This window comes from Bubalus kerabau, chromosome 14 (assembly GCF_029407905.1).
Source record: "Bubalus kerabau isolate K-KA32 ecotype Philippines breed swamp buffalo chromosome 14, PCC_UOA_SB_1v2, whole genome shotgun sequence".
In the NCBI taxonomy this organism is placed as follows: domain Eukaryota; kingdom Metazoa; phylum Chordata; class Mammalia; order Artiodactyla; family Bovidae; genus Bubalus; species Bubalus kerabau.
The window spans coordinates 10,954,906-10,977,374 of NC_073637.1; the positions used below are offsets into that span (position 1 = coordinate 10,954,906).

Below are 22,469 nucleotides of genomic sequence, written 5' to 3' on the forward strand. Positions count from 1 at the left end.
TAGCTGGATGACCGTGGCCATGGGATTACGTTTTCTGTGTTAGTTTCATCATGTATCAAATAAGGATATGGTGCCTCTATTTCCTGCCTCACTCAGCTATTCATTCAGTACGCATGGATGCGGCGTCTGCTGGGAGCCACCCGTGGGCTAGGTGCTGAGGCTGCAGAGAGAGTGAGGCAAGATGCCCGCTTGCCCAGAGCCCTTCATGCCATCCACTCCTTCATTCCTCGCTGACGAGCACACGTTGAGTGCCCATGGTGTACTTGGCACTGTGCTTGCGGGGATCAAAACTGATGGATCCAGGGCAAGTGCTTTCAAATAGTGTTTTAAAAAATACAAAGCATTGATCCAAATGCCAGGGTCACCCCCTGTTGAATGGCATGGAATGGCTAACCCATCCTTCAAGAACTAAGCTTGAAAATCCCATGGAGGTCTTCCTGACCTCCCTCGGAGGTCCCTTCTCTCACTGCTTTTATCATATCATAGACTGACATTCTGTTTGGATGTCTGCTCCTTCCATCATTTGAATATACTAGTTTTGTGCCGGTGGTGTTCTAAAATACATTTAGGTAGTATTCCTGGTGAGGCATGTAGTTTTACAAAAGGTAATTTACACATACAATTCAAGCAGGTTGTACCTTGCTGTGTCTTCCACTTTCAAGATGTGATAAAGGAAATCACGAACTTGGTAGCTTTTTAAGGGTTAATCATTTTTTAGTGAGCTTTAGAAAGCTTGTGTGTGTGTGTGTGTGTGTGTGTGTGTTTTCTCTAGGATGGTGGATGAGAAGGGAATGCTGACTAATTTCTGTGTGCTGGTTTCCAGGGACCAGAGGCTGTGGTTGCTATTTCAAAGTGTTTGCGTTAATTATGGTAATAATGTTTTGTAAATAAGTTGCCTTCTGCAAAAGTGGCTTAGGTGTGCTTCCAAGGAATTTTGGACTAGCTGTGGCAGCCATTCCCAGTTGGAAGAGACTTCTCTGGAGGCAGGAAAGAATGAAGAGTGAGCACAGCTAGCAGAAGGACTCTGCTTTACAGAAAGGATCAGAGAAAGGAGTGGGAGGTGGAAGGGGAAATGCTACAAGGAGAGAGACACAGAGCGAGGCAGATGGAGCGAGGGAGGTGGGAAGCGCCGGGGCGGAGGGGGACCTTGAGAGCCGAGATGCACAGACAGATGGAGGGGGAGACCACGCAGCAGAGGGACAGACAGAGGGGGACACACACATGTTGGGATTGGGGGCACAGATGCAGACACCCTGGGAGAAACTGGGGAGAGAGAGAAGGAAAGAGAGACACAGAGAGAGAACCCAGGAAGCATCCTCAGGCTGAGGCATGATTGCTAGCTAGATCGTGGCCAGGAAGCCTTGCCTATAATTAGTCCATGGGGGATTTTTAATAAAATCTTTAAAGTGATTAAAAGCCATTTTATTGAAAAGAGATCTTGGCCTGTTTGGTATACAGACAGCTTGGGCCACTTTCTCCCTTGTGCTGAATTGCTATTTCGGTTGATTGTGTGTGTGTGTGTGTGTGTGTGAGAGAGAGAGAGAGAGAGAGTGAGAGAGAGAGGGAGGGTGGGGTCAGGGAGTGTTGTGGATTCCTTCTCTCCTTTGCTCCTGCCTGTGACTGGGCCGGGGAGCGTTCCCCTCCCCATATAATTTGGGAGAGAGCGTGCACAGAGCCCAGCAACAGCCTTTGGTTTCTTTGGCTTAGCTGCTCAGACCCCAAGTCTTGCTGGCACCAGGGAGTTATTTTTATGTTTTAAATTGCTGTTGCTGAGAACAGAGGCAGCTTGAGGCCATTTGTTTGCTCCTGGGACTTCTTTGAGAATCAGATCTGGTTGGAGTTTAAGAGTTAATCAGGAGATCCTACAGTTATCCAAGAAGGTGGTCAGAATGGTGTCTTGCTGTCTTGTCCTGGAGTCAGTGACCCTCACCTGGCCCCTCACCATGATGTCATTGGTTAAATTAAAGGAGACAGAGCAAGGAAGACGAGGTGGGGCCTCCAAGGCCACTAGTTCAGTCCTTTCATTTTGCAGATGAAGAGACCAAGGCACTGGAGGGGGACAGACTAGAAGCTCAAGGTTCTGTGTGTGAGGCTGGTGTTCTTTTTCCAGTTGAGGGAAGAAGGACTTGTTGTTGTTCAGTCGATAAGTCATGTCTCTTTGCAACACCATGGACTGTAGCACCCCAGGCTCTTCTGTCCTCCACTGTTTCCTGGAGTTTGTTCAGATTCATGTCCACTGAGTCAGCGATGCCATTCAACCATCTCATCCTCTGCCACCCCCTTCTCTTCTTGCCTTCAGTCTTTCCCGGCATCAGGATCTTTTCCAGTGAGTGGGCTCTTTGCCCTCAGATGCCCAAGGTACTGGAGCTTCAGCATCAGTCCTTTCAATGATTTTTCAGGGTCGATTTCCTTTCAGATTGACTGATTTGATCTCCTTGCTGTCCAAGGGAGGGAAGGCACTTAAGCCATGAACCTGCTGAATGATCCACCGCCTTTCCTGTGGCAGGCATCACTAGTCAATCTCAGGCATTGCTAGTCAGTCTCAGGTGTCACTAATCAATCCTGATCTGCTCCTGCCAGAGCCTTCTCAAGCAGTGTTTGGGGGGACACCAATCATCATTTAGATTCTGCATGCAGGACGAGTCCTCTTTCCCCTCCTTATACCATAGACTGTTCCCCTGCTGACCTGTGTTTGTCTTTCTTTTGTGGATAGCTTTATAGTAATAATCTGTGGTCCACTATCCATTGACTAATAATAACACATCTAATGTTGTTACAGGGAATCTAATCCAACCATTCTTGGAGTCCAAGTGCTGTTTGTGTGTGAGTGTGAGGAAGCAGGAAAGGATTAGAGTCCTGTCTCAGTGGTTTTTGATGTCTTTGCTTTTCTATTTCTTTCCTTGAGGGCAAGAGACCTTAGGACAGGCAGAGCTAGAATTCGAACCCAGAGCCAAGGACTCCAAAGCCTGCGATCTTTCCTAGCCCGGGATGTGAGCTCCTGCCAAAAGCTTGCTGCAGAATCTAATTTTGAATAAACGGCTCTTCTCATGTGGTCATCTTGTCAGTCACTCTTGGTGCCGCTTCGGTGTTTGTGTTCCGTCACACCTGGGCATTGTTTAATGAGAGAACTCATTTCCTTCTCAATTTCTCTTTGTGTGTGTCCCATTGTGGTGGCTGAGAGATCCAAAGCCATCTAAATGAATGCAGGGATTGTCTGAGAATCAGCGAACAAGGGAAGCAGGCAGTGAGATGAATACGGCCGAGGATGGAAAACACAGCTTCATCGAGCTGGCAGGAGTTTGTGGCCCCCTTCAATCACAGGAACATGACCACGCATGCAAATGTGTGGGACAGACACCTTCGCAGGTTCATGGTCATGCCATGGAAGGTGTTCAGCCATGACAGAGGAGTCCCCCAGAGCTTTCTCTAGAGAACACACTTCTTGGTGCATTAAAATAACTCCCAAGGTACACAACTACCATCTACACATGGGAGGTTTTGGGGTCATGGCTGTTAGGAAGGGATATGTAACACTGGTTATAAAAAAAGTATATGTAGATATTGAAGAAAGAGATGGGTAATGAACAGATACCATAGTAACATCTGCTAGTGGGTATGCCTCTGTGCTGTGCATTTCCCTTACAGTTTCTCCTTTACCTTCCTAAAGACCTCTCAAAGCAGCTATTATTATCATTAAATCTTTTTTTCATTTATTTATTCAGTTTTGATCGTACTGGCTCTTCATTGCTGTGCCTGGGCTTTCTCTAGGTGCAGCGAGCAGGGGCTGTTCCTCATTGTGGTGCACGGGCATCGGTCATTGTGGTGCATGGGTCTAGCTGCTCTGTAGCTTGTGGGATCTTTCTGGATCAGGGATCAAACCCATGTTTGATCCCTGCATTGGCAGGCAGATTCTTAAACACTGGAGCACCAGGGAAGTCCCATTATCATTTTTAAGGTGAGGAAGTTAAGGCCCGGTGCATTTGATTGTTTCAAGTCACCCAGCTAGCAAGTGATGGAGTTTACATCTTACTTCTCCTATCGGGTGGTTACAGGAGAAAAGAAAATGTGTATGATGATTTGGAATGGAGCCTGGTGTGCAGTAAGCCTTCTGTTCAATAAGCTGATCTATTTATCCTAGGATGGTATATTACATGTCTGTCTATGAGTGCATGGCATGTGGCTGATATCTAGTGAAGGGCAGGTCTCTGCTGCAGACCCACATGCTGCTCTGCTTTGTGGGCAGATGTAACATGGATCAGAGGATCTTTCTTCACCCACAGCTGTGCTCACAATTTCTAATCTCCAAAGGTGTCTGGAATCCCTAAAGTAGTAGGATCTTGAGACGAGATCATCCTAAATTACCTGCATCATGCATGCATGCTCAGTCGCATCTGACTCTGCAGCCCCATGAACTATAACCTGCTAGGCTCCTCTGACCATGGGATTCTGTCCTGGGATTCTCCAGGCAAGAATACTGGAGTGGGTTGCCATTTCCTCCTCCAGGGGATCTTTCCAACCCAGGAATCAAACCTATGTCTCCCGCATTGGCAGGTGGATTCTTTACCACTGAGCCACTTGGGAAGCACAGGGTGGGCTCTAAATCCAATGACAAGTGTCCTTATAAGACATACTCAAAGGAGAGACACATGGAGCGTAGAGGAGAAAGCCTTGTGAGAGTCAAAGCAGAGACTGGAGTGATGTGGCCACAAGCTGAGGAACACCTGGAGTCACCAGAAGCTAGAAGAAGCAAAGATTCTCCCCTGGCGCCTTCAAGAGAGGCTGTCCTATCCACACCTTGATTTTGGACTTATGGCCTCCAGAACTGAGAGAGAATACGTTTCTGTTGTGTTAACCCTCCATGTTCATGATCCATCATTATGGCAGCCCTAGGAAGCTAACTGTTGGAAGGACTGATGTTGAAGCTGAAATTCCAATACTTTGGCCAACTGATGCAAAGAGCTGACTCATTTGAATAGACCCTGATGCTGGGAAAGATTAAAGGTGGGGGAAGAAGGGGACGACAGAGGATGAGATGGTTGGATGGCATCGCCAACTCAATGGACATGAGTTTGGGTAAACTCCGGGAGTTGGTAATGGACAGGGAGGCCCGGCGTGCTGCGATTCATGGGGTCACAGAGTCGGATACAACTGAGTGACTGAACTGAACTGAACTGAGAAAGCTAAAACACTTGTGGTGTCTCTATAGCCTTTCTACCAGTGGGGCATAATTGACAAGTGCAAGTGCCAGGAGCCCTGGGCTTTGCCCTGGCCTGCCACCAACTGGCTGTGGCCTTGGAGCAATCTGATTTTCTTTCTGGACCTCAGTCTTCTTGTCTCCAAAATGAGGAGTGAGGCTGCAATCCTGGGAGATGCTGGGACTGAGTGTCAGCCTTCGGAAGGGAATGGAGGCTGAGGGGCAAGGGGGCACGGGAGGAAGGAGGCAGGGTCCAGGACATGCCACATGGGCCAGGGAGTCTGCACCCACCTGCGTCAGCCATGAATCCTGCCCTCTCCCTCTTAGCTGGGCCTGACGCTGGGGTAAGGATGGGGGCTGCTGGTGGAAACTGGTTGATTCCAGGCTGAAACGGGATTGTGATATGACAGAAAAGAAAAAGACGAATAACAAGCCCTCCGTTTGAGATCATTTGGCTGCAAATGATGGGAGACACATTTAGGATATTCCTGCTGTGGGTTTTTTTTTTTGATATCCCAGAAATAATTCTTTTGACCTAGTTTTGGTCGTGCTCAGGATGTGGTTATAGTTAACAGAGCTGAAGTATAATGCGCACTTTCAATGTCCCTGAGTCTCCTTCAGGGCTCCGTGTCAGTCAGATAGGAGCAGGGTGGGGTCAGGGTGGGCAGGGGGTGTCAGGGGTACCGGACCCCCTGAAACCTGAGAGATCAGCGAGGCTCAGGGGTCAGGGATATGGACTCTGGAGTGAATCTGCAGCTCTGCCACTTGTGGCTGTGTGACTTTAGGTGAGTTACCCACCTCTCTGAACCCCAGTTTACTCACCTGCAGAATGGGGTGACTTTACCCTCCTGAAAGGATTCCCTTGTTTCATCATCACAACAGCTCTGTGAGGCCAAAGCCGCTAGTGACCTCATGTTACGGATGAGGTCTCAGGTCCCTGGGACTGCAGAGATGTTGGATGACTGCCTTATGGTCACATCTCACGGTCATGAGAATTTCCAAGCCAGGACCCTGGCCAGAGTCCACACTCTCTATCTGCTTCTTCCTGCCTTTCCTGAGGGGTGTTCGGTAGTGACTGTTGCCTTTGGTGGAAGAAGCTAAACCTTGCATGGCCTGGGACCCAGGTTTCTGGAAAGTGGCCCCGATTCAGTGGAATGTGGACAAAGTCCCGGAATGCTGATGTGTGCCAAGTGGTCAGCTTTGCCATTCATTCCTGGGAATGCTTCCTTTCGGTCCCTGCCGGCAGTGGTGGTCTAGCCTGGCAGGCCCCGAGTTGTCCAGAGGTCGCGTCCACTATGTCCGCCCCTTCCACACAGCAGCAGAGGTAGGGGTGCGTGGTAATACCTCCATTTAATCAGATGACATTGAACAAAGAGTATGGCCTCTCCCTGCCCTTGGAGAAGGACCTGGCGTCTTCACCGTGGGGTGACTGGGATGTTAGGGCCCTGGAAAGGGGCTCCCAGCTTGACCAGGCGAGGTCTCCTGGCCCCCTGCCTACGTATCTGGTCTCACCTCCCTCCCACCCTCCTCCAGGGCCTGTTCCTCTCACTGTGGGTTGTTTCATGACTCTGTGCTTTCGCTCATGCTGTTGCTTCTAGCGGAAATGCTTTTCCCTCTCGTTCTCCACCATCGACCCCTAAAGGTTCCTTTGATTCCTCACACCTTGGCTTAAAGATCTACCCCTTCTTCTCCCAGGCAGCTGAGATTCTGGTTGCAGAGACAGACAGACAGATGAGTAAATGGACACAAAATTGTGCGTTGTGACTTGGAAACAAAGACGTTGGTGAAATGGAGGGCTGTGGGAGGAGGCATCTCCAAGGTGCAGCTGTCGGGTGAGGGGCCGGTTATGCCCGGGGATGCTGTGTGGGCAGAGTGGCTGGTGGAAGAGAACCGTGTTCCGAGGTGGGAAAGCGTCTGTGTTCCGAGAACTAAAGGCCAGTGGAGTGGAAGTGCCCTGCAGGACGGGGAGAGCAGGACGCGATGAGTTTGCAGAGATCCACCTGCAGGATTGGGAGTTAGATTTAATGCAAACACACAATGTGTGCTGCGGGGTGAGCCCTCTGGCTGGTGCGTCTGTTCTGGAAGAGGATGTGAAGATGAAGGAAAAGGGAAGGGCCCGAGGTGCCTGGTGGGTCTCTGGTTGGAGCAGCTGGGTCAGATGGTGGTGCCGTTTCCTGAGAAGAGCCCAGTTTGGAGGCGAAATCCGGCGGTGTGCTTGGGACTCTTAAGGCGTTCATGGTGGGTGACAGCTGGCGGAGGCCCGGAAGAGGCAGTTGGGTGGAGGGCAGAAGCCCTGAGTGGAGGTTCCCGACCTTTCTCTCTTCCTAGTGTTGGTGGTGCAGCCCCAGGGCTCCGGGGCTCATGATGCTGTAGGCAGACAGATGGGGGAAGCAGAGATGGCCAGGGCCACTAGCCTGGTGGTTTGAACCTGGGGCACTCTGGCTCCCCTTAAGGAACCAGGGTCACGTTTTCCCATCTTCAGGATCCAGGTGTCTCCCTCATTCCCTGTTTGAAAAAGCACAGTTCACCTGTGATTCTGCTGTCAGATCTAGGGCCCGTGACTCATATCATGGTATTATCTTTCCCGTGTTTCCATTTGTTCCTGCTTTATTTAGGCTTATTCCTCATCTTCCGGTTTTGGAAAACATTTTTTTTTTTTTTTTTTTTTTTTGCTGAAGACAGAATAACCCATCGAGATGGAAAAGACCACCCTGCCTTTCATCTGTTGCTCACCCACCATCTGTCCCAAACCATCCCCGTCTTGTTTTCCTTCCTCCTCCACGAGATTGTGCAGCACAAGTTTGGTCATTCCTGGTGTTTTTCTTCTGCTCCTTCTGGGTTTGCATCTTCCTCATGCTCTTCTACAGATTTGAAACACTTTAAAAATAATACTTTTATTTACTTTTGGCTGTGCTGGGTCTCCATGGCCGCGTGAGCTTTTCTCTAGTTGCCATGTGAGGGCTTCTCCTTGCAGTGGCGTCTCTTCTCGTGGAGCGTGGACTTTAGGCCGGGAAGGCTTCAGTAGCTGTGGCTCGTGGGCTCCAGGGCACAGGTTCAGTAGTTGTGGCGTGCAGGTTTTGTTGCCCCAAGGCATGTGGGATCTTCCCGCACCAGGAATCAAACCCGTGTCTCAGGCTTTGGCAGGCGGATGGTTTACTGTTGAGTCACCAGGGAAGCCCAGATTTGGAACACTTTTCAAAATGTCTCCTGCGTCTCTTAGCTCCTGCTCCTTCTACTCCTCTGCCCTTTTGTAACTGGGGCTTATGGGAGAGCCTTTCCCAGTTCCCAACACTGGTCTCTTGAGACTTCTGATCCAACAATTTGTGATGAAATTGTTAGAATTTCATTTTCTTAGAGCTTTTCTTGGGCCAGGGTGAGTTCCATTTTACTGAGACCGTCTGTGTGCCAGTTGCATGCCTGGATAGATTTAGTCATCAAATATCTTAAAATATATGACTGTTCATATCCACAGATACTGTATATTCTATCCATGCATATACACATATCTCAGTAGGAAACTTTGAAAATGTAGCAAAGCACTTCTCAATATGCACATTGACTGCATAAACCTTTGAAACACTCACCTTTATCACTTTCTCTCATGTGTCCCATTTGAGCAGTCCTGCATTCTAACTTAGCATCATATTTATCGTTGGAATTAAAATGCAAATGTATTTCATGTTAGGGCTTCCCTGATGGCTCAGTGGTAAAAAATCGGCCTGCCAATGCAGGAGACACAGATTTGATCCCCCGAAGAAGGAAATGGCAACCCACTCCAGTATTCTTGCCTGGAAAATCCCATGAACAAAGGAGCCCGGCGGGCTACAGTCCATGGGGTCGCGAGAGTTGGACACGGCTTAGCAATTAAGCAACAACAATTCCATGTTAACCCAGGAAACATTTTTTTTGAGGACCTGCTATGTGCTGAGTTGGGGGCTAGAGTTCCAGGGGGAAGTGAGGCCTCTTCTTGAGAAATGAGGGGCCTTCTTGCTGTGTTTGCAAGTGTCTGAACCTCCATCGGGGAAGCAGGAGTTCTCTTTGTAGCCTCGAGGAATGCAAATACACAGACAGCCCAGAAACATGAGGCTTCTGCAGCCTCATTTATCAACACGCCTCGAGTACACTGTGGTTTGGTACAAATTAGTTATTCATCAAGGCAGAAAGCAGTTAAATAAACACAAGTGTGCTTGCCCAGAGAGTCTTTCCCTCCCTGAGTCTGTTCTGACCATGATGACCTCTTTGATGTGCTGTCTGGGTTCTGCTTAATCTCTGTCTTCTTTTGAGTGAAAAACACAGCCCACGCTCTTCCGGATGTCAGCCTGGGAGACATCCATCCTGGTGCTGGATGCTTGCTTCTGGCTTGCAGGAAAGGGACAAGCTGCAGATGAGACCACGTTGGTCTCCTACTGTGACGGCCCAGACAGACCACCATCATCGGTGCCCATGACACTGCAGTGACAAGAAGGGTGCTTTCTGAGGCGCTTCAGAATTTACCCAGCCAAGCATTCGTCCCCTTGGGTGGGTGCCCACGTACTTCAGCAGGCAGCTCTGTTTGCGTTTTTTCTTTGAAGAGAGAATTGAATGTTTGGAAGAATACAAACTCTGTAGTCAGATAGTCCAAGGATCAAATGCAGCCTTGTCAGTTGTTGTTGCTAGTGCTACATTGCCCTGGGCAAACCAGTTAAGGGGGTTTTTGAGCCTCAGTTTGTGTCATCTGTGTAATGGTCTAATAATACTGACCATCGTATCATAGGCTTGTTTGGAGGATTAGAAATAAAGCTGGTGTGTGTGTGTGTTACTCAGTTGTGTTTGAGTCTTTGCAGCCGTATGGACTGTCACCCACCAGGCTTCTCTGTCCATGAAATTCTCCAGGCAAGAATACCATAATGGGTTGCCATTTCTTTCTCCAAGGGATCTTCCAGACTCAGAGATCAAACCCATGTCTCCTGCATTGCAGGTGGATTCTTTACTGTCTGAGTCACCAAGGAAGCCCATCTAATGCTGTTGCAACTCCTGGAGGAATCCCCTGTGTGTACTAGCCACTTGGAAGACAGGTCCCCTCCTTCTTACCAGCAGGGGTCACACGGCTGGCTTCACTAGTGGAGGTGGCCGTGGTTGTGACTGCCCTTTTTCCGGTCTCCTTGATGGTTTTCTTGGCAACTACTTTAAGAAGGATCTTCTGTCTGGTCTCAAAAGTCAGAATCTCAAGATGCTTTTTAAATTTTACTAAGGTAGCTCTCGGAGAAGGCAATGGCACCCCACTCCAGTACTTTTGCTTGGAAAATCCCATGGATGGAGGAGCCTGATAGGCTGCAGTCCATGGGGTCGCTAGAGTCGGACACGACTGAGCGACTTCGCTTTCACTTTTCACTTTCATGCATTGGAGAAGGAAATGGCAACCCACTCCAGTGTTCTTGCCTGGAGAATCCCAGGGATGGGGGAGCCTGGTGGGCTGCCGTCTGTGGGGTTGCACAGAGTCGGACACGACTGAAGCGACTTAGCAGCAGCAGCAGCAAGGTAGCTCTAGCTTCCACTACATCTGTGACCAGCCAATTCAGAAATCAAGACAAAAATTCTAATAAAAGTTTTAGGGTGTCTTAAGAGCTGAAAATAGAGGTTTGAAAAATGCATTGTGAAGGCTTGGATGAAAGAGCTGAGTTACTTGGCAGGGAGTTTGGTAGGAGGGGGGGAAAGAAATGTCATCCTTACGCAAAGAGTGCCCCCATGCCATAGCTCCCAAAGCATTTGGCTTGGGGTCCAGGCAGCATCTTTTCCAGACCTTTCTAGACTAGTCCCTTCTCAGTTATCCTGACTCCCCTTCTCATGTTTCTGCTGTGGTGCTGAGCTTGATTCATCTTTCTTAACCCTCACATAGATGCTGTAAGGCCAGGGACTGCCACATGCATTTTACACATGAGAAAACCGCACCTTCCGGTCTGACTTGCTTTATGCCCCCTGGCTTTTAAAGGTCCAATTTGGACTTGAGCTGAGTCTGACTCCAGACGCTGCCCTTAGCCGTGGTGCTGCTGCTTCCCTAGCCTTCCCTGCTTACAGCTCTTTTCTTTTTATATTTAGAAATGAGGAGGCTAAAGCTCAGGGTAGGGAGTAAATTACTTCTTTTAAGTTCACAGCCAGTTAAGACACAGAACCAGGTTAGGACCAGAACTCCTGACTCCTGCACCTGCTTTTTTTTTCCTGCTCCCGATGGTGCCTCCCCCGAGTGCACCTCATTAAACCCACACAGGAGCCTGAGACGTCTCCTCAGCTCTATCACAGATCCCTTCTCTCTGGTTGCCAGGGAATACTGGTCTCCTTCAGCAAGCCTGTGATCTGAGCTTTTATGTGTCTTGTCCTCGGGCATCAAAGAAATTGTTTCCTCCTCCTCTTCCTGTGGGACATTCAGTGTGTGTGAATCATGCTGTTACTCAGAGAAAACCCCACATCAGCTTTGTGATTCCACACCACCAGCTGCCAGAGATGCTCAGTGTCTCTGTGTCCAGGGCAGTCCTTAAGATCAGGATTCCTGTCCCGCATCCCGGGTGATTGTGGGTCGTCTTCCCTGGGAGACAAGGCAGGATGGCTTAGTGGGGAAATAGTCCCTTAGCCCATGACCCAGCAGTGTTTTGACATCACGGACCTTGGGTGGGTCAGGGCCCTTCCCTGGGCCTCCAGTCTTCACTCTGCTTCCCTCCCAGGTGGCTGATGGCTCTCCAGACCTCCTTCCATCTCAAGTCCAAGGATACAGAAAGGGAATGTCTCTTTCTCACTGTGGTCCAGAGTTTCCAGAACTGAGTTTCCGAACGACCTGGCTTGGCCTGCATGCTCTGCGTGCTTTCTGCTAAGTCGCTTCAGTTGTGTCTGACTCTTTGTAATGCTATGGGCCATAGTCCACCAGGCTCCTCTGTCCATGGGATTCTCCAGGCAAGAATACTAGAGTCGGTTGCCATGTCCTCCTCCAGGGGATCTTCCCTACCCAGGGGTTGAACCTGTGTCTCTAACATCTACCTGCATTGGCAGGTGGGTTCTTTACCACTGGTGCTGCCCGGGAAGCCCAGCCTACATGCTAGGAGGATTCCTATTGCTTGGATCCCACTAGGAAGCAAGGTGGTTTTGTTCAGATGTATCCTTCTTACTCAGCACTGAATGAATGAATGAGTGGGTGCCTGGAATGGATGGATGAATAAATGGTTGAATGAATGGACTTTGCCCAGGCTTGAGTCATGTGACCACTGCTAAGGGACGAATTCACCCCCTGCCCAACCACATGGAGCTGTGTGTTTGTCATCAGAACAGGGGGCATATGTAGCCTGGTCCAGAAAGTGCAGATGCTGTCTATGTGCTGAGTATTTTGTTTGTCTCTCCAAATCTATTCTGCACCTGCTTGGAACCCACAGGAGACTGACCTTGTGAATTTCATCAGAGGCTCCCTTGCCTGGACTTCTGCTTGGGTGCAGACAGTGGAGGCCACAGTGGGAGATCAGAGGGTGAGAGCTGGGGCGAGAAGACTTGGTTCCCTCCCGCAGGGTTGTTGTGGGCCACAGCTCCTGGTGGGAGCCCTCTCCCAGTTACAGCTTCTCTCATTGCTTGCCTTTGCCTTTGAGGCCCAGGGTAATACCAGCTCTCTGTTAATTCCAGGTCAATTCCAGGGAGCTTTACCCTCCCATGTAGATCTCCCTAAGCCCTGCCCCTGTTGTAAATAGTCCCTTATTGGTCCGCAGAGAGCACCCAGGGTCCCTGTGCCCTGTCTCTACTGGGACAGGAGGCTCGGAGACTGCTGCTGTTGACTTAGCAGCTAGGAACCAGGTCCCACGAATGTGGGAGGCGAAGACTCAGGCCCTGCAGGAAGGGAGATCTCACATTCATGGGGGAGGCCGAGGGACCAGCGGCAGACCTCATCTCACTGCGCTGGGCCAGGCTGCAGTGGAGGCTGAGAAATCCCACCAGACTCAGGCCAGCAAAGAGATCAGGCTGGGGAGTGGGGCTGGAGGGAGCCCCAGGTTCGAAGATGGAAATGAAGGTCCAGGGGCAGCCACCTGGGGTTGAGGTCCAGGCAGCATGGGGCTCTGGAGGAGGCTGAGAGTCCATCCAAGAGGCCCCCACCCATGACATGCAGCTGCTCTAGCTTTGGGGGCCTTGAGTGAAGTTCATCTGCCCTGATGAGGTGATGTGATCCATCCGGAGCACCCCGCAGACCTTGGGGTTCTGCCTAGTGACTCCTCCTACAGAAGTGGCTGCAGCCTCTCTCAGGTGGTGGTTTGGGGCCTGAAGCCACAGCGTTGTCCACAGCATGGTGGTGCATCCCTGCCTCCCCCAGACTTCCTGTTCTTCCTTCCGGATTCTTCATACCTCTCATTTCTCATTTGCCTGTTTTGGCTTAACCATTATGAACGGAATCTTGCAAGTTATTCCAAATCCTTTGTGAAACAAGGAGGATCATAAATTCCCGACAAGCAAAATGTCTGTCTGTTCCCTCCATGTATTCTTTTGCTTCACACCCGCTTTGGTTTTATTTCCCTCCTGAAAGGATGCTGCCCGTTGCCCCTCCTCCTTTCCCAGGAGTGGTCCGCAGGGTAGGACATGAATAACTGTGTCGGGGCGGGGGCTGAGCTCCTAAGGAGTCGCTTTCTCTCCTTCCTCAGCTCTGCTGCACCTGACTGTATGTCCTCCGGCATCATCGATTCAGCCATATCAAATGCGACAGGGCTTCTCTGGTAGAGAAGCTGCTGGAAATAGCTGCATTTGACACGCTGGGGCTGGTGAGGGCTGTCATCCCGCCCGCCTGCCTGTGCTGCTCTGAATGTTAAATCTGTGGGGGAAGGGAGGCCTGGCATTTCCCAGCTCAGCCCGAGGGTTCCCTCCCCTCCCTGGGCTTTCCGGAGCTTCCCTGCTTTCTCCCTGATGCTCCTCCCTCTTGCAGTGAAAGGCTTGCCTTCTGGGGAACTGGTGGACTGCAGCATACTGGGAGACTGGTGGATCTGGGCTGGTTACCTTATCCCCCTGCAGTGCAGATTCCCCATCTGTAAATGGGGGTGATGCTAGCTCATGCCCCCCGAGGCCATGGTGAAAATTAAATAATGGGGGTTAAGCTCTCAACAGGGCATGTTGTAGGAACTTGATCCAAGGTAGATGCTGCTGTTGTTACTAATAATTATTATTTTATGTCTTGGGACCTGAGCCTGGTAGTTGCAGGGGGTGCCTTTGCAGGCTGTACCCAAGAGGCTGGGACAGGCATCTCCTCGGGATGAATAATTCATCACCAGTCTCCTTTGCTCCCAAAGCAGCAGCTCCTGGCACATGCTGCAGACGGATTCATTTGTCACGGGTGGGCGTGCGCTGGAGAACAGATGGGATTCCCCAGTCACGTGGCCCTGCAGACGGCGTGACACCCCATCGTGCTGAGGAAGCCCTGCTTCTTGGAGGAGGAACTTCTCCAGCTTCTGAAAATGGATGCGGCGAATCCGCTGCCCATGCCGAATGTGGGAAAAGCTTTGTTCTGTTTTGGAAGAAACTGGGTATTTTCCATCGTGCTGCATCCTTGATGAAGTCTAACAGTGTTTGTTAACCATTGGGATACACTTGTCTCCTGGGAATTATAAGATCAATTTATATAATTATTCACCTTATTCACCCTGGGTTCCAGGCCCTGTGTTAGGCATGGGAGCACAGGTAAATGGAGATCCACACGGAATGTTACAGAAACCCAAAGAAGGGGGTTGCTGACATAGTCTACTGAATAAATGACAGCTGACTGTAAGGTACTTTAACTCTGCCTGTGGCAGTCAGGGAAGGCTTCCTGGAGGAGGTGATGATTCAACTGAACTTGGAGGATAACCTGGAGTTTCTAAATGTAGGAGGATTTTGAGGCACACATGAGATAGCATGTTTTTTTTCAGAAAACTCTAAACACATGAATGTCTGAAGGATAGGTGTGAACTCAGTAGAGGTCCTGGCATGCCTCTCTAGGTCTGCACATCATCCATCCAGTAGGAGCCAATAATGGATGTTGGGTAGGAGGGGAACTTGATTTTATTTGTATTGTGGCAAGAGTACTCTGACTTCATGGGGCAGAATGGACTGAGGAAAGATCAGTTGGTGCATTCATTTATTCACTCATGGTTCATCCACTCATCCTTTTTTTTTGTACAGCGAATATTTCTCAAGTGCACAATGTGTGTGACACCGAGAGGTGTCAGTGGGAGAGGAGCCCAGCTGACAAGCTGAGAGGTGAGGGGTGGGGACGCCAGCACCACCCATCAGGTCAGATCAGTATCACTTTACTTTAAATACACAGAGTCAACAGGACGGAGCTCTTGGTCCAGTCAGAACCTGCAGGAGGGCTTTGTTGAGCACTTGGAGTCCATCCGTAGGTGCTCTGTGCAGCCCCGGGGGTGCTGCTGGACAGCGACAGGTGGTCCTCTCGGTGGTGTCCTGAGGCTGGGGAGGTGGCCACGTGTCCTCTGTTTGCTCCCAGAACCCCCTTGGGGCATCTAGTGCTTGTTCTGTGCATTTGCCAGGTTTCTTTCATGGTGCCACTGTCAAGATGCAGAAATGCACGCATGCACACACCTCTTTTACTTTGGAGAGCTTGAGTGGTCAGTGACACTTGCAAGAACAGTTTCTACTCCATGAACCCAGTGGAACCCTGCTGGAGACGCCTCAGTAGTCCAGTGAGGCACAAATGTCCAGTCCACTCCCCCCCTGCCCAGCATCTTTGCCACAAAAAGGTGTGCCTTGTGGATCATCTGAATCAGGATCGCCAGGGATGAGGGATAAAAGGCAGGTTCCTGAGACCCAGGCAGACTAAACTGAATTAGAATTTCCTGGGGGTGGGGAGCGAGGGAGCTTGCATTTTTAAGCACCACCTCTGGTGATTCTGAAGCTCTTTCTGGTCTGAGAAGCACCATTTTAAAGCACAAAATGTTTTTTTGGAATCAGGGAAGGACTATTCCTGAGTGCCTGCCATGCGCCAGGCATGGTGCTCCCTCTCATGCAGTGGGCTGATTTCCTTCTCAGTCCTTCCCCTGAGGGTAGTGGACGGGGTCCTCTATAGTATGCAGTGAAACTGGGCTTCAGATCTCAGTGGCCTGAGGCCAGTAGATGACTTCATCTGAAGCAGTCACGGAATCACTCCTGAAAAGCACGTGGTGATGTGGTTGACTGAACAGGACGGAAGCTTGGGGCATAAGCAAGAGCGCCATTCATCTTCCACTTGTCCATTTCAGCCCACTCCTGGGAGCTGGGGCTCCATCCCTCATGGAACCTTGGCAGGCCCGTGGCTTATCTGTGCACTTTGTTGTTGTTGTTTAGTTACTAAATTGTGTCTGGCACTCTAGAGACCCCGTGGACTATAGCCCACCAGGCGCCTCTGCCCATGGGATTTCCCAGGCAAGGATACTGGAGTGGGTTGCCATTTTGTTCTCCAGGGCATCTTCCCAACCCAGGGATCAAACCCATATCTCCTGTGTCTCCTGCATCAGCTGGTGGGTTCTTTACCACTGAGCCACCAGGGGAGCCCGTCTGTACATTTAGAGGCCTAAAAGCCCTGCAGTCCCTTAACATCTCAGGAATGATGTCACTTCAGGAAGCTGTGTGCCTGGTCCTGGGGCTGCCACTGTGAGTGTGAACATGGAGAGGAAGGGAGGTGGGGAGCAGAAGGCCTCTTCTCTGTGGCCCTGGTGTTTTTGTTTCTTTTTCTCCACCGGTGGCAGAGTTGCTTGGAAACAACAGGAATTACTGCTCATGTCTTTCATTCCTTGGTATCTGTGAGCTTCTTGGGGGAAGGGCTTCTCTGAAGTTTTTTGTGAAATATTATCACAAATTTTGGAGAAGGAAATGACAACCCACTCCAGTATTCTTGCCTGGGAAATCCCATGGACAGAGGAGGCTGGCGGGATACAGTCCATGGGGTCTCAGAATTGAACACGACTTAGTGACTAAACAACAATATTACAAATTTAGTAGCTTAAAACATTTATGACCTTTCAGACACTATACGTCCGAGTCCTGGCATCTGTGGTTGTGTTCTCTGCTCAGTATCTCAAGGCAGAGTCGAGGTGTCACCCAGTGGTTCATTCTCATCTGAGATTCTGTTCTCTTCCAAGCTCACTCACTGTTGGCAGAATTCAGTTCCTTGAGGTTATAGGACTGAGATTCTGCTCTCTTCCTGGTGGTCAACCAAGGTCATTTGTCATCTCCTAGAGCCATCTGCTTCCCTCCCCTGAGCCTGCTCCATCACATCACACCTGGCTCCTCTCTCACCTCTTTTACAGGCTCAACAGGTCAGGTCAGGCCCACCCAGGATAATCTCCCTTTTGAGTAACTTAAAGTCAACTGGGACCTTCTGCTGTGAAAGGTGAACTAACCATAGGAGTGCCATTCCCTCCTATTCACAGGCTGCTGACACTCCAGAGAAGGGGATTCTAAAGGAGGTATACCTGGAGCCATCTTGGAAGTCTTCCTACTGCAGGGCCCATGCTTAATTTCATCCCTGAATCCCCAGTGCTGGGCTCGGGTCCAGGGCCAGATACCTGCTTTACTGAAGGTAAGGGAGCTGCCTGGAGGACCAGAGCAGTACACAGAGAGAATTCCATGCACCCAGAAACATACCCCAGCCTGCAGAAGCAGAAAACTCAGACTCCCTGCACCAGGATCTGACAAGCAGCCTTGAGACACTGTTGGATTCTTGCAGATATCTCCATAGAGTGTTACGCTGACACTTTTCTAGGGAGAATTTTATGAAAACCAGTCCACATTTAGCATTTGAGAAGCTGGTTGCTGAATTTAGTCCATAATGATTTAAAAAGTAAAAAAAGATTCTAACCTGCCATTTGTTGGTGTTCTTCAGTCACTAGTGGTGTCTGACTCTTTGCAGCTCCGTGGACTGCAGCACGCCAGCCTTCCCTGTCCTTCAAACTCATGTCAATTGAGTCAATGATGCCATCCAACTATCTCATCCTCTGTCTCCTCCTTCTCCTCCTGCCCTCAGTCTTTCCCAGCATCAGGGTCTTTTCCAGTGAGTCAGCTCTTGTCATCAGGTGGCCAAAGTACTGAAGTTTCAGCTCCTGCATCAGTCCTTCCAATGGATATTCAGGGTTGATTCCTTTAGGATTGAGTGGGTTGACCCTCTTGCTGTCCAAAGACTCTCAAGGGTCTTCTCTAGCACCATAGTTCAAAAACCTCAGTTCTATGGCACTCAGCATTCTTTATAGTCCAACTCTCACATCCTTACACGATTACTGGGAAAACCATAGCTTTGGCTATACGGAACTGGTTTAATCTGTATAATATTTTTTTCTAGCCATTTAGTCTAGAGCTTCATTAAGTGGACGGGTGGGTGAGCAAGTAGATGAATAAGTTCATTATCACCAATTTAATTTATTTACTCACTCATTTCTTCCCCTGTGCACAAAGTAACTTCCCATAGCCAACAACCAACATCTCTTTTGAAAGCCCACTCCCCCTGCTGCAATGCGTACTGGTGCTAAGAAGCCAGACAGTCCCTGGCTGTACTTGAGCTCACAGTTCCATTGGGTGTGCTTGGCGGAGGAGTGCTTGAACTTGAGTTGCCTGGGGAACATGTGAAAAGTACAGTTTCTTCACTCTGCTGCAGCCTCACTGAACTAGACCTCCTGCAGGTGACCCTAGGAATATGCAATTTTTGCAAGCTTCTTGGATAGTTAAGGGCAGTGGAAGTTTGAGACTCACCAGCCCGGTGGTGCTGGGGAGACAGAGCGGCAAGCAGACACTTCCATGCTGTGTGTCAGTTGCTGTGATGGAGGAAGGCGGTGGGGCAGGATCCAGGACGTTATTCCCAGGAGAAGGATTAGCGTCAGAGGGGGCCGCCAGAGAGAGAGAGAAAATGAAAATAGCCAGGAACTGAAGTACTGTGTTGCCTGGGTTCTCGAATTGAAGTGAAGCTGGTCCAAGGCACCACCCAGCTCTTTTTTTTTTTTCCCTTTTCTTGTTTTCCAGTTTTTATTCATTATATATATATATATATATATATATGTTTTTTGACTGCGTTGCATGGCATATGGGACCCTAATTCCCTGACCAGGGATGGAACCCAGGCCCCCCTGCATTGGCAATGTGGAGTCTTTTGTTTCTTTTTTTTAATTGAAAGATAATTGTTTTACAGTATTAGGTTAGTTTCTGCCATAGGTCACATGCATCAGCCATGAGTATACATATGTCCCCTCCCTCTTGAACCTCCTTCCCACCTCCCCCCATCACACCCATCTAAGTTGTCATGGAGCCCTGTTTCAGTGCCGAGTCATACAGCAGATTCCCACTGGCTACCCTCTGTTTTACGTGTGGTCGTGTGTGTATGTTTCCATGCTGCTCTCTCCGTTTGTCTCACCCTTCCCTCCGCCCCACCCCACCCCGTGTGCCCAAGTCTGCTCTCTATGTCTGCATCTCCACTGGGCAGCGTGGAGTTGTAACCACTGGACCCCGGGCGGGTCCCACACCTCTCAGCTCTTTAGTAGAAGAAGTGCTGCACACATTGATTTGTTCTGAATTCATTTTAACCTGCCTGACTCTGGATGAATCTAGCTGTAAACCTCTGCTTTCCAAGGTGGAGAGGAAAATCAATCCCTGATTTCATTTGGAGAGTCGTTCTCTTTCTCCATCTGGGAGAGTACAGGGCCCCTTGTGTTCAGGAAGGGACTCCCTCTGCCCCTGAGAGGCCAAGAGAATGGGGACCACTTTGAGAGGGCAAGTCCATTTGCTCACTAGCAGGGCTTGTTGCCTTGGATCTGAGGAGTCCCTGCCTCCCCTGGAACCAGCCCTGACCTCGTCCACCCCTTCCTTCCACAGTCGGCGCCTCCTCTGAGAAAAAGGGTGAGGATACAGCCCGGGTGAAGACATTGACGCCTGGCCTACACCTGGGCTGCGGAGCAGAGGGGCCCAGCCTGGCTTGGTTTATAAAAAAGGGAGGAAAAAGAGCCCCTCATTTTCTTCCTCCTTCATAAGTTATTAAATTCTCTTCCCACGCACAAGATTGTCTCTTCCCCTTTCTCTCATCACACACACACACACGGTTTTTTCACTTGAAGCCCACGGAAATGGAGAAGTGTTGCCCTGATTCCTGAATCCAAGTTGACTCCTGAGATCAGTTTGTGTATTTAATGGTTATTATCTCTTGCCCCACCCTCCCGAATTCTGACCCATTGTTTAAAGCACGGTGTTTCTTATTCTTCTGGAGTCCTGAACAGAAGAAATATACTAGTTTAGTATTAGTGTGTGTGTGTGTGTGCGTGCATGTGTTTCTATGTGTGTGTTTTTGTGTGTGTGTGTGTGTGTCTCTCTCTTGGTGTGTGTTTGTGTTGTGCACTGAGCAAATGGGGCTCAGGAACAGAGTTGTGAGGGAGATGATGCCTGCAAAGTAGGCAGGGCCAGATTTTAAAATTAATGTTTGTTTTCTTTTTCCTTACAGCAAGGGAAAGCCTTTGGAACAGAGCTGGTAATGAGTGAGTGAACTCGCTCAGTCGTGTCCGACTCTTTGTGACCCCAGGGACTGTAGCCCGCCAGGCTCCTCTGTCCGTGGGATTCTCTAGGCAAGAATTCTGGAGTGGGTTGCCATTTCCTTCTCCAGGGGATCTTCTCAACCCAGGGGTTGAACCCGAGTCTCCCGCATGGCAGGCAGATGCTTTATCCTCTGAGCCACCAGGAAAAACAAAGAAAGTAACCAGCCTTCCCTGACGGGGAAACGAACCCGGGCTGTGGTGGTGAAAGCACTGAATCCTAGCCACTAGACCACCAGGAGTGGGCGACCCCAAATACTGAAGTACTTCTGTGCGGGTTTGGGCAGCAGCTGCCATCCCAGGCTCTCGAGTCCCTAACCCCCTCTCTCAGCCCTACTCCTCTGTCCCAAACTCCACATCAGTCCAGAAAGCAAAGTGTTAATTACTGGCCCCCGAGATGCTCCCCACCATGGCTGCCATCTGTTCCCATTAGTCAGTATCCAGACAAGACCCGGGGTTAAATATTCGGCAACAGCACCCTTTCTTTAATTAGAAGGTTTTAATCCCTACCATAACTGTGAAATTGGAAAATTTGGCGTTATTACTCCCAATTCACAAGAGATGAAACTGTTGCACAGAGAATTGAAATCACGCACGCCTGGCCAGCCATCCGGGACAGCTCTGCCTGGTGTCTTGTTCTCGGAGGGTGAGTGGTGCCTCCGGTGTTGCTTCTCCTGACCTGGAGCCTGTTTGGGAGTGAAGTTTTCAGAGGAAGTGGCTTTATTTTCGGGAGGGGCTGTCCCCTGAGGACCCCCTCCCCCAGTGGTGCCTTTCCGGAGTCCCCTCCGCCGTCCTTGTTGCCACATCCTATTCCTGCCACGTGATGGAGTCTTTCCAAACCTCAATCCATATGTTTGCTGCATAAACAAGTGTTGGTTGAAGAAATGATTGAACCCGGTTGCAGCCTTGATCTTGCCTTGAAACAACCAGGGTTGTTTTTGAACTTAGTCTCCACCCTAAATGACCCTGGAAGGCAAGACCTCTGTCTGCTCATCGTCACACCCCACCTGTTGTCCCCTGGCCCTGCAGTGAGTTGGTGCTTAGTCAGACTTCTCTGATGGGAAGTTAATCTCCAGTCAACCACGTCTTAAAGTTCATCTTCCAGATAGTAGGAAAAGGAGACTTAATAGGTCTCTTAATAGTTTCCTGAAGCTAAATGTAAGTAGGGCTCTTTCAGAAGCAACCTGTATTTTTGGGGCAGGATGGGGAGGCTAGACAGGGCTTCCCTGGTGGCTCGGAGGTACAGAACCTGCCTTCCAATGCAGGAGACGTGGATTTGATCCCTAGGTCAGGAAGATCCCCTGAAGGAGAAAATGGCAGCCCACTCCAGTATTCTGGCCTGGGAAATCCCATGTATAGAGGAGCCTGGCGTGCTATAATCCGTGGAATCACCAAAGAGTCAGACACACCTGAGGACGCACACATGGAGACTGGGTGATAGAAGGAAGGTTGAGTCGGGACTGCAGGACTTGGGGACTCTCAGGGCTGTGTTTTGTGGGAATGGTGGTTTCAGGCACCTGGACAAGCTTACCCTGCACTTGGTGAACTGATGTCTGTGGGTGGGTCCTCTGTGTGTTCAGAAGTAGCTAATGTCTTGTCTCTGGCCACCTCCTGAACTTTTTGCCCAGTGACAGCTCCATGGCAGACTTTTGAAGAATAGGAAATTGACCAAGGACACATGTCATCTTACAGAGTGTGGAAGAGCCCTTTCACACTCCCTATGAAAGGAGTGTGACCTTTCTACTTCATGC

General features: G+C 49.8%; 1 protein-coding gene and 1 long non-coding RNA gene across 2 annotated transcripts in view; both read left to right on the forward strand.

Annotated features, from left to right (window-relative positions):
* KCNQ3 (potassium voltage-gated channel subfamily Q member 3) overlaps positions 1–22,469 on the forward strand; it is a 291,277-nt gene that overhangs the window by 46,379 nt on the left and 222,429 nt on the right. The gene's annotated exons all lie outside the window — the stretch shown is intronic.
* LOC129626577 (uncharacterized) overlaps positions 17,626–22,469 on the forward strand; it is a 37,664-nt gene continuing 32,820 nt past the window's right edge. The window contains exon 1 of the long non-coding RNA XR_008702047.1: positions 17,626–17,735. This is a non-coding gene — a long non-coding RNA (uncharacterized LOC129626577). The remainder of the gene's footprint in view (positions 17,736–22,469) is intronic.